Source organism: Temnothorax longispinosus, chromosome 5, assembly GCF_030848805.1.
Source record: "Temnothorax longispinosus isolate EJ_2023e chromosome 5, Tlon_JGU_v1, whole genome shotgun sequence".
In the NCBI taxonomy this organism is placed as follows: Eukaryota; Metazoa; Arthropoda; class Insecta; order Hymenoptera; family Formicidae; genus Temnothorax; species Temnothorax longispinosus.
This window is the reverse complement of record NC_092362.1, coordinates 21,075,667-21,085,311: the sequence shown is the minus strand read 5'-3', so window position 1 is coordinate 21,085,311 and position 9,645 is coordinate 21,075,667. Positions and strand designations below refer to the sequence as shown.

General features: G+C 46.0%; 1 pseudogene; it reads right to left on the bottom strand.

Annotated features, from left to right (window-relative positions):
* Window positions 1–2,502: 2,502 nt before the first annotated feature.
* LOC139813496 (uncharacterized) lies at window positions 2,503–3,187 on the bottom strand (annotated as a pseudogene).
* Window positions 3,188–9,645: the final 6,458 nt, after the last annotated feature.

Genomic DNA, 9,645 nt, shown 5'->3' with positions numbered 1-9,645 from the left:
TAGATAAATCGTAAAAAAGCTTTTATTTTTTGAATTTTTTGAATTTCTTTTTGGCTCAGAGAGGAAGTATTATAAAATTTTTAGAATAAAGTCCGACATATTATCAAAAATATACATGATTCACTGTATCTTTTATCACAAAATACCAATAATCATAATTGTTGATACATACTAATAATAATGCAGAATAAAAGATATAGTACCGCCAGAAAGATCTTGTTTAATGCATGCAACGTCATTTATCTTTCTATGGCATAAGACTGCAGTGCATTCGCGCAATCGTCATTCGTGCTAAATTCAGCGAACCTCGTGCATATTGAGAAAGTTTTGCGCATTCGACGTATTCATTCTCAGTAAAAAAAAATTCACAAACGGGTCACCCACAACGAAATCACGAATTTCGCATACAGTGCAACGGCGGCGACACCCGAGTGCAGTAAATCACAAAAACGCTCATTGAAATCTTGCGTTTCGCAAGCTCGGCATGCGCGTGGCAGAGCGCGGCCCGTCGATGATTCATCCGCGTTTTCCTCGCGCGAGCGCAACGCGCATACCATACGACGTGCACCGGCGCGACCCGGCGCATTCCGCGCTCTTGCCAAATGCATTTCCAGTCTGTCGATATTCTCCGCGTCGGGAAGAGCGAATCGAGACCCAGGTGAACCTTGGGCGGTCCGTGAATTACGCGAAATAACGATGTCAGCCCCGTAACGAACGTAAAGTGCCTGGAGAGGAGCTGTTTCACCGCGTTAAAGGATAAAGAGAATCTTCCGGAGGAATTCCCTTCTCCGTTCCTCGTGTTCCGCACCGCGAAACTTCACGACCGCGCGCGGTTTATTTGCAATCCCGTAAAAATACTCCTCTCTCTTTCTCTCTCTTTCTTTCTTTTTTCCTCTCTTTCTTCGAAAGAGCGCTCCTCCGTTCGCCGATCGATTATTGACCGCATGGCTCTCGCAAACTCGATACCAGTTCGGACGAAACTTTCACGAACCGCCGAAAGCACGCGCGGCGAATATTTTCGTCGGCTTCCGCGCCTCCCATCTTACCGCAGGCGCGACAATTATTCTGCCGGACGGTTACGTGGTATACGGTAGGTGGGATAATGGCCGGCATAAGTTAAAATTTCGGGCGATACACGCGAAAACAGGTGAGTTACGAACGGAATTAAGTGACTTAAGGCCGGCGTCGTCGTGCGTGTAGCACTGCACGCGACGAGGACGCCGATTTTATGGCTAATTTGTCGGCCGCGATCGTATTTATCGCGCAAGTGGGGACTCTTCGCACTTTTTGTTGCTCCTCGTTGCATCTTGATGCACGTCAGTATTTCTCAATTAACCCTCGCCGCATATACCGCGGCCCGTATATGGCGTAAGTCGCGTTGGGCTTCAATAAAAATCCCTCTACAACGTTTTTTCAACAGAATCGTTACGCGTTTAATGCGAAAAAAATATTTAAATCTAAATAAAACTGGAATATATTAGGCAAACTAATCCATAACGATAAGTCACATCTTATTAGGATTAAACCTGCTCAATTGCGAAAATTTTTATGACAAGAACGATGCGTTTCACTTTTTTTTTAAATGTAAACCGATTTTTATGTAATGGCAGCATATATGGAATCGCGATTGGCATCTCATTAATGAGCGGTTGTACGTTGAAAGAATGCAGATGGCGGAAACATGTATGCATTCCACTTGCGGTTGGTAAATTGCCCGTTAATTTCGCCGAGAAGACGCATGGATTACCATAAATTTCGACACAAGTGACCGCTCATTAGATATGCAAAGCAGCGTGTGGGATATGGCGCCCAAAAGTGTTCGCCAGTCGCGTGTCCTTCCTCCTCGTAAAATTGTACGTGAACTTAAATTTTTCTCTCAAATGTCACTCGTGCTCACCTTGTTAATTTCTGCATCGCCCGTATTAAAAAATCAATTATATGTTTAATAAATCCTGCGCATTATTAATATCTTATGCTTTTACCGCAGCTTGTTACGAACAAATTAATGGTTGATTATTACATACTCAGCGACATCAAAGTAGTTGCATTTCTTGTATTCATTTTGCGTTATATTTATTAACAAAGAAGAGAAAAATGGCGTGAAAGAAATAATTTTTTTGCAGTCTAATTAAGTATGACTAAAGCCTATGCAACTCCAGCCTTGTCCTGGCTAGATCGAGCATTTTTCGCCATTTTACTTCCTCCACGGCACATTCTCTCGTGTTACATCACGTAGATAGACGCGATGCGGCAACGTGTCGCATAAGCGACTCCACCTCGGAGAAATTAGCACCATTGCATCGTTATGTAATGACAACGCAGGCGACGTGGGAACGCGGCGCGGTGCAACACGTGGACATTAAAATCAAACGCAACGCGCGTCAATGGATCCGCGACCTAAGGACGAAGATGGGGGCAGAGGGTGGGGGAGGAGGAGGAGGTGCATCGGCCCGGGGCTCGCACACAATGCCACTCGAGTGGTAATTTGTCGGAGATGGGTCATTACGAGCTTAAGGCTGCGTCCTCCCGCTTCTTCTCTCCATCACCGTTCGCCGCGAGACACGGGAAGACGAGGGCCGTTCCTCGCGGAGCAGAGCGGAGCGGTGCGGTGCGCGACGAGGCTCGCCTTCTCGAGAAAGCGAGACCGAGCTGACCTCATCGTGAACCGCGGCCGTCAAAACACCCGCGTCGGGCCCCGGTACCCCCTCTGAGCTCTCATAATTTCGGCGAGCCATGGAAAAAGGTCGCACAAGACGCGTCCCGGAATGGCACGGCGCGGGTAAGATATGTTCCCTGCGACACGAGGACCGGGCCTCGACTGAGGCTCTCGCTCCGAGCCCATTTAGCTGTCGTCGTGTCACGATTTTCGTGAGATTGTAATTTCTCCGAGAGACGGAGACGGAACGGTAATGGTAGTACGAATACATTGTGATGAGCTTGACATTGATCCCCGAGTACCTCGGGCCCACCTCCGTCGTGTTGGGCGTTACGTGTCGCGTGTTTTGATATCGGGCGACAAAGACCTTCGAGAAGCGCGAAGCGTAAAACGTAAAAAAATTAAGGAAGTGTGCGAGAAGTCGTTCGCGCGGGGATCAGGTCTGTTGGACTTTCGCGCGGCGTCAGCCACGGAGACATCGCGTGATGCGCGATTTTTAACGCATCTCAGTATCGGGACAAGACGCGTCATGCGCGCTCCCGGCGAAGTATCGGGCTCTCTCAAATCGCTACAAAACGAAACACTGTTGCTGAAGGCGCGCGGAAGGTTGATCCCCGCGCGGATGGTATGCGCAGATATCAGATCTCGTTTGCGGGGCGCGATCCTGGCTCCGGTTCGAACTGGGTGCAGCGGGAGAGGAAAAGAGGAAAAAAAAGTGCGAGAGGGAGGGGGGAGACAAGGCAGTTTTTAAGCGCGTTTTAACGCCGAGACAAGGCCCCAATGGACCCCACGGTGGCGAGGCGTCGGGCCCCGAGAATTACGGCTCCGCGTGTCTCCCGTAATCCTGGTTTATATGCCGCCGTCCTGCTTGGATGTTGGTTCCCGCGGATCCCTGAATCTTACCGCTCTTACATCTTCCCCGGAGTCGGCGCGCCCGACAGGCCCCATCGTCCTCGGAAGCCGGCCGATGCGACCGACGTATGTGCTCTCGACGTACGCAGGGGCCCCTCGTCAGGCCCACCACGAAACGAGTTTCAGCAGGTTGAGACGCGGGCAGGCGGTCTGCGCCCACGCCATGCACATATTGTGCAGGTACCTTCGCGAGGACTCCCCTCGCCTCGCCTCTTTTCTTCCCATCTGTCCCGACAGCTCAGGGCCTCATTGTTTCAGCGCGATCAGCTGTCGTCTCGCCACGCGGGGATCCTGACGGATTGCTCTATGACGCACGAATGGGCTGCGAGCAGGTCCGTTCCGTTGTCGACCATCCAGGATGATCGTTCGATGATATTTCCTGTAATTTTTCTGCGAATCCTTTCGTGGCCAGAATCGAATATGACAAACTTGACAAATGGATAAATCGATAATCATGCAGATGAATCAACAGTTTAAATAATTTATCAATAAAAACTTAATTATGCTGCAAACAGTGATATAAGTTTGTTATAAATTTTATTAATAAAAAGTGAAATAGCACTCTTTGATAATTATAAAATAATTGTATTTCCTATGTGATTATTACCTACTCATAAAACTTTTGTTAACATTGACACAAAAATCGAAATATCTTTTTCACTCGTTATTCAGTATTATTATGATAAACGCATGAAAATTAATAGAATATAGCAACTTCTTCGTCTTTTCAATTAAATTTACGCATTTCATAACCCGTTCAGTTTATCACTATAACTGTCAGCATCCATTAGCGCGTCATATAATATTTTCCTTAAACCGGGACGTTCAGTCGATGCGCATCATCCCGTTGAAACCCGTTCATCCGCGGCTGCCAATTACACGCTCGTCCGACCACTCTCGCTTACGTGTTAATTCGAGTCCTTGTAATAGCGCAGCATCGATGTAATTAGCCGGCCATTGATAATTTAACATCAATTTGAATATAAATTACGAGCTCGACGTGAAATCGTCCGAGTCGCTCACGTCCCGCCTTTAATTTGGACAATCCTTCATCGTACGGTCATTTTCGTCGATCGCCCTCCACTCTTCCGAGCCCGATATACCTTTTGTACGCACATCGGCCGAGGCGTGCCACGATCCATCACGCAGATACAAACGTCCTACGTGCGCATCGGTTATATCCGCGAATGCTTTACGATCCCCAATAATTACGCGTCTCATTATATTTTAATTAGCATGGCCCGACGGCACCGCCCGATTCCATAGGCTTCATTAATGTTGTTTACGAGGAACTCATTAAATTTGAATATTATTGAATAATGCTCGTTAAGGCGCGACGCGCGATCACGCGTGCGTGCGTGCGTGTCTGCGTGCGTGCGTCCGTCACGAGTATGCGCGTGACTCCGCGCGCGAAGCCACGGTACACGACAGGTTGATGCAGACGTACGACGTAATGCGCCTCGACATTAATATATTTCCTCTAATAAGACAAACGCCAGGTCTACCTCCGCGCGCGCGGCTCCTCTCAATGGGAAAACTATTACTCTCGACTCGAGCGCGCGCGCACGCACGCGTGCACAGGGTATCGTGGAAATCTTCCACCTTGTCCCGTCCATCACTCGGTCCCCACTGCACTGCCGAGAAGGTGACCGAGAGGTCGGGCCGTTCGAGGTCGACAAACCGCGAGGATCCCGCCGCCCGCCGTCACGAACGTATTGCATCGCATTGCGTCGCATAGTGTCGCATCTCGTCGCAGCCCGAATCGTTTTATGCCGACTGGTCAATTGTTCCGCCGCGGATCGCGCGTGAAAGCGGCGTTTACGGAAAGATACGCGAATGCGAGCCCGATATCTCACATGACGAGGGGGACGAACGTCGAATGTCGATAACCGCCGGGCGTATACGTACGTGGCCACCCGCGCGATTTTTGCGCCGCGTCGCCGAGGCGTTCGCGCGATTCATGGGACGACGCGACGCGCCGCGTCGTAAAACTATGCGGATTCACGATTCCATGTTTATCACCACCGGCCGGATGCGAAGTGCTATTGGAAATTGTAAATTTTATCGGGATAGGACCATAGAGGAGTCTCTATGGGACGTCAATTCTTGACGAATATAATAATAATAAATTTGTGTAACCCTGAAGACACTGAATGTAATCCTGTCGAACCCTAAAAAATTTACAGTATTATTGCGATAAAGGAAACTTGCAGTCTGCGACGCTGAAATCTATTTTTGCAATAGAATTTTGAATAACATATATCAAAGAACCACGTTAAGTTTGCAATTACATATATTAATCATTAACTTTCTTCCTTTGAAAGTAAACTCACAAGCAGATTCAATGAATCCTGTATTAAATAATAATACAGCAACGCACACGAATAATTTAGAAGAGTCTCCATACCAAATTCGATGATCCCGAGCTCGCTCGGGTAGATGAAGCAAGCGGATGAACTTTCTACGTAAGTTTCTTCACCTCCCCATCCCTCTCTCGCGCGTTAGGAAGAACGATAGCGAGAGAGAGGGAGAGAGAAAGAGAGACGAGCGGCACGAAAGAAGCGAAAGGCCGCACATTTTCTCTCGAGTTTGGCGTAAAACGACACCCACATCGCGGCACCTGCCGGCCACTCGTGTTGCCTAACATCCGCTCTACGGTCCACACACTGATTTAGCCCGGTCGGAACTATGGCCACGATTCATCAGCGTAGGCACGCACGCCGAGAAACACGCACGTGCACGCGCGCGTAATTCCCGGGCGAGAGAGATCACAAAGATTCTCTGCACTCTTCGGATTTACATATTGCGTACACGTTTCTCTCTCTCTCTCTGTCGTCCCCCTATTCCCTCCCTCTCTTTCTCTCTCTTTTTCTCTCTTGAATTTCGTTCCTCCGTCGAATTCCGCTTCGGGCTGCTGCGTGGGCAGCTGCCATGTCAATATTATAAATTCACCGGACGTCGATCGCGCCGAACGTCACGCATGCGAGAGAGGAGCTTTATTAAAACTTATGCGCACGCTAACGCGATTTATCGAACGCGAGGCGCAGGGGTGACTCGTGGACGGCCACCTCGTTAGGCATCAGCCCGAAGTGAAACACCGTGAAGGCAAATATTTCTTTAAGTCTTATTTATTATTCAACTGAGCCGTTGGCTATACGAAACATCATTAACTTCGTGTAAGTAGCGGACGTTGAAGATAGATCGCGTCGAGACTGAAAAAAAAATTAGATAACATTCTCGGGGTGGAGATAATAAATTAACAATGTGTATAACAAGCTCAAAGATTGAGGATTGCGCGTAAATTTTCCGAGTTTAGTTCATCATAAAATTTCTGATTGTATAACTTAACAAAAAATCTGCTCGTGTCACGATTTTCCCCCCGTTAAATTCGTTCACCTTGTACTCCTAAATTATAGCAAAAAGAGATCCCGGCCACGGTAAAAAGTGAAAAGAAGGTTTCTCGAGGAACCTGCTGGGTTCGAAGATCACGTACGAATACATATGGAGAGAACGTGAAGCGGATGAAGGGTCAGAGTATTTCCTACATGCGGTGCCCATGGGGTACACTCATAGTGTGCACGATTACGTGGGCACGATGTGTGGGACACTGCAGACGGCTATGAAGCAGCGTACCACCTGTTGAATCCCGAGGGAGGATCATGAGCAATGCGCATGGTAGGTGGAGAAGAGGGATTGAAGAACGTTGTCAAGGGAGACGAAGAGATGAAGAGGGAGGCCTGCGAAGAATTTTGACAAATGCGTGACGAAAGAACAGCGAGTAGAATTCGATACGCTCTACCTTATTTCTGCGTTTTATTTTTTTTCTTCTTTGCTCATCTACCTAACTGCTTATTAGAGTACTTTTCATAGTATTATTTTCTTAGATTTATTATTATTTTAGGCTTATTTTAAGTTTCTTTTATGACTTCCTTAGGTTTGTTATTCTGTTAATGAATTAATCGATTGTTAAAATCTGCTAGATCGTTAATTGAATTGAATCCAAGCAAAAAACCGATCTTCAAAATTGTCTTTAATCTACTGTTGGAAAATGATTGATTAACAATTCTCAAAAAATTAATTTGATAATGAATATTTTCTATATGCATATAGACTATATGCACATATACTTTTCAAAAAAATAATTTGATAATTAGCATTTCTTCCATTCGTTAATCAAAAGACTTTCGAATATTGTTGGTATAAAATGTTTCCGTATTTTTAGATTATACATATATAGATATAGATATAGATTATAGATATGAGAAATTTTCGTCCAAATTATGACATCACATGCAATTGTCAAAATTCATTACGGACTTCCGGGTCGATATTTAAAATTCTAAAACTGACCGAAGTTGACGACGCCTCTTCACACTCTTGGAATTCACGCACATCACACACATTCTAACGTAACGCACACGTGTTCGCGGGTGAATGACAAGGAAGATCTTTTTTCGTTGCGATGGGACGGCTTCCTCTTCCGGCGTTCGACGACAGGTCAGGTGACGTTGATCTTAATCCCTGCAGACCTCTGGGTGGCACAGGAAGTGCGATCCGGGATCACAAAGGTATCACGATTAATATCCATTTACAAGGATCGTGCAAGATAAGAGCGTAAAAAATATCCGGAGTAATGATATATCGATTGCTCAACGCATTGTTTGCCGCTTGTATGAGTCTTTTATTTATAATACAACAAGTTAGAATAAATAGTTTAATTTATTTTTTTTCTACTTAATTAACCATTCTAATCATTTTTATTTAAATAACATTCTTACGAACAAGAATAAATAACTTATCGCGGAGAGCAAAAAGCTAATTCTCCGCGGAGATCTACATCAAATCGCGATGATAGCCACCACGCTAGGCCGATCGATTCTCTTTTTCTATCGAATTCTGGTTTTTCTAGCGGATCGTTCCGTTGAAGCTCATTTTAGAAACTAACAAGCGCGAAGAACATCGAGAATACGTGCCCGCGCGAACGTCGAGCATGATGACAGGTCCCATTGTGCCTCGCGACGCGTTCATCTTTACTCGCCACGCAAATCCACAAAATGCTATAGAAAGAAAAGGAGTTAAGTGACAAAAAAGCATAATGGCTTGCTAGGAAAAAAGAGACCGATCATCGATGGGAAAAGCAGCGGCGGAGCGAGGTCGGATTTCACGAAGAAGTCGGTATAAATTGATTATTCATAAATACTCGTGACACATGACGAAGCTCGGTTCGTGACAGGTGGGAAAAGAAAAACTTCGGATTCCTCGCGGTAGCTCGTATTATTCCTCGTTCGCTTGCAAATGAAGACTCGCGCCCACGCGACAAATCAAGATCTACGATTTGATTTGAATACAGAACAATGTATCCCGCCGCGAGACTCATTGACACGCGAGAGAAGAGAGAGAGAGAGAGGTACGAAGTCTCGAAGAGGAGACTCGGAATATCTCTCCGAGGCGGAAAAGGTGCTCGCGTGGACCGTTAGAGCCTTCGCCAGTCGGCGAGATTAATAACTGACGGCGAATTCCTTGCTCGTCGTTTACACGAGCAGTAATTAATTCCGCGTCATTTTCTCTCTAATGACCCATTGATTCGGTCCCCTTTCGCGCGGCCCCCTGCCTAATTTCTTCGAGGTCCCGTCTCCGGGTTCACGGTCCGGTGTCGTCCCGGTGCCGCTTCATCAACGTGCAACGACGCCGCCGGGTCATGTCAGACTTGCACAGGATTTCATCGCATGATCGGTGACACCGATCTGTCATCGACGTCGTGGACCGGTTCGCGCGAAGATCGCCAAAAGAAACTTTTTGAATTCTTTTAATATCACTTGCCTTTTAGCAAAGGAAAAAGATAGAATATTTAGATATTGACGTGTATTATTAATATTCTTATTTATTCTTTTTATTTTTGATATATAAAATTCATAATATAAATTGAAAATTGTTTAAATATTCATTTCTAAACAAATATAATCAAATAGCATGATTCACATTTTAAACCGCGTATATTACCGTACTATACAACTCTCCATCTGATTCGAGATTATTTTACCCGTTGCGCAGTTACAATGATAAATCATTGATGCTCT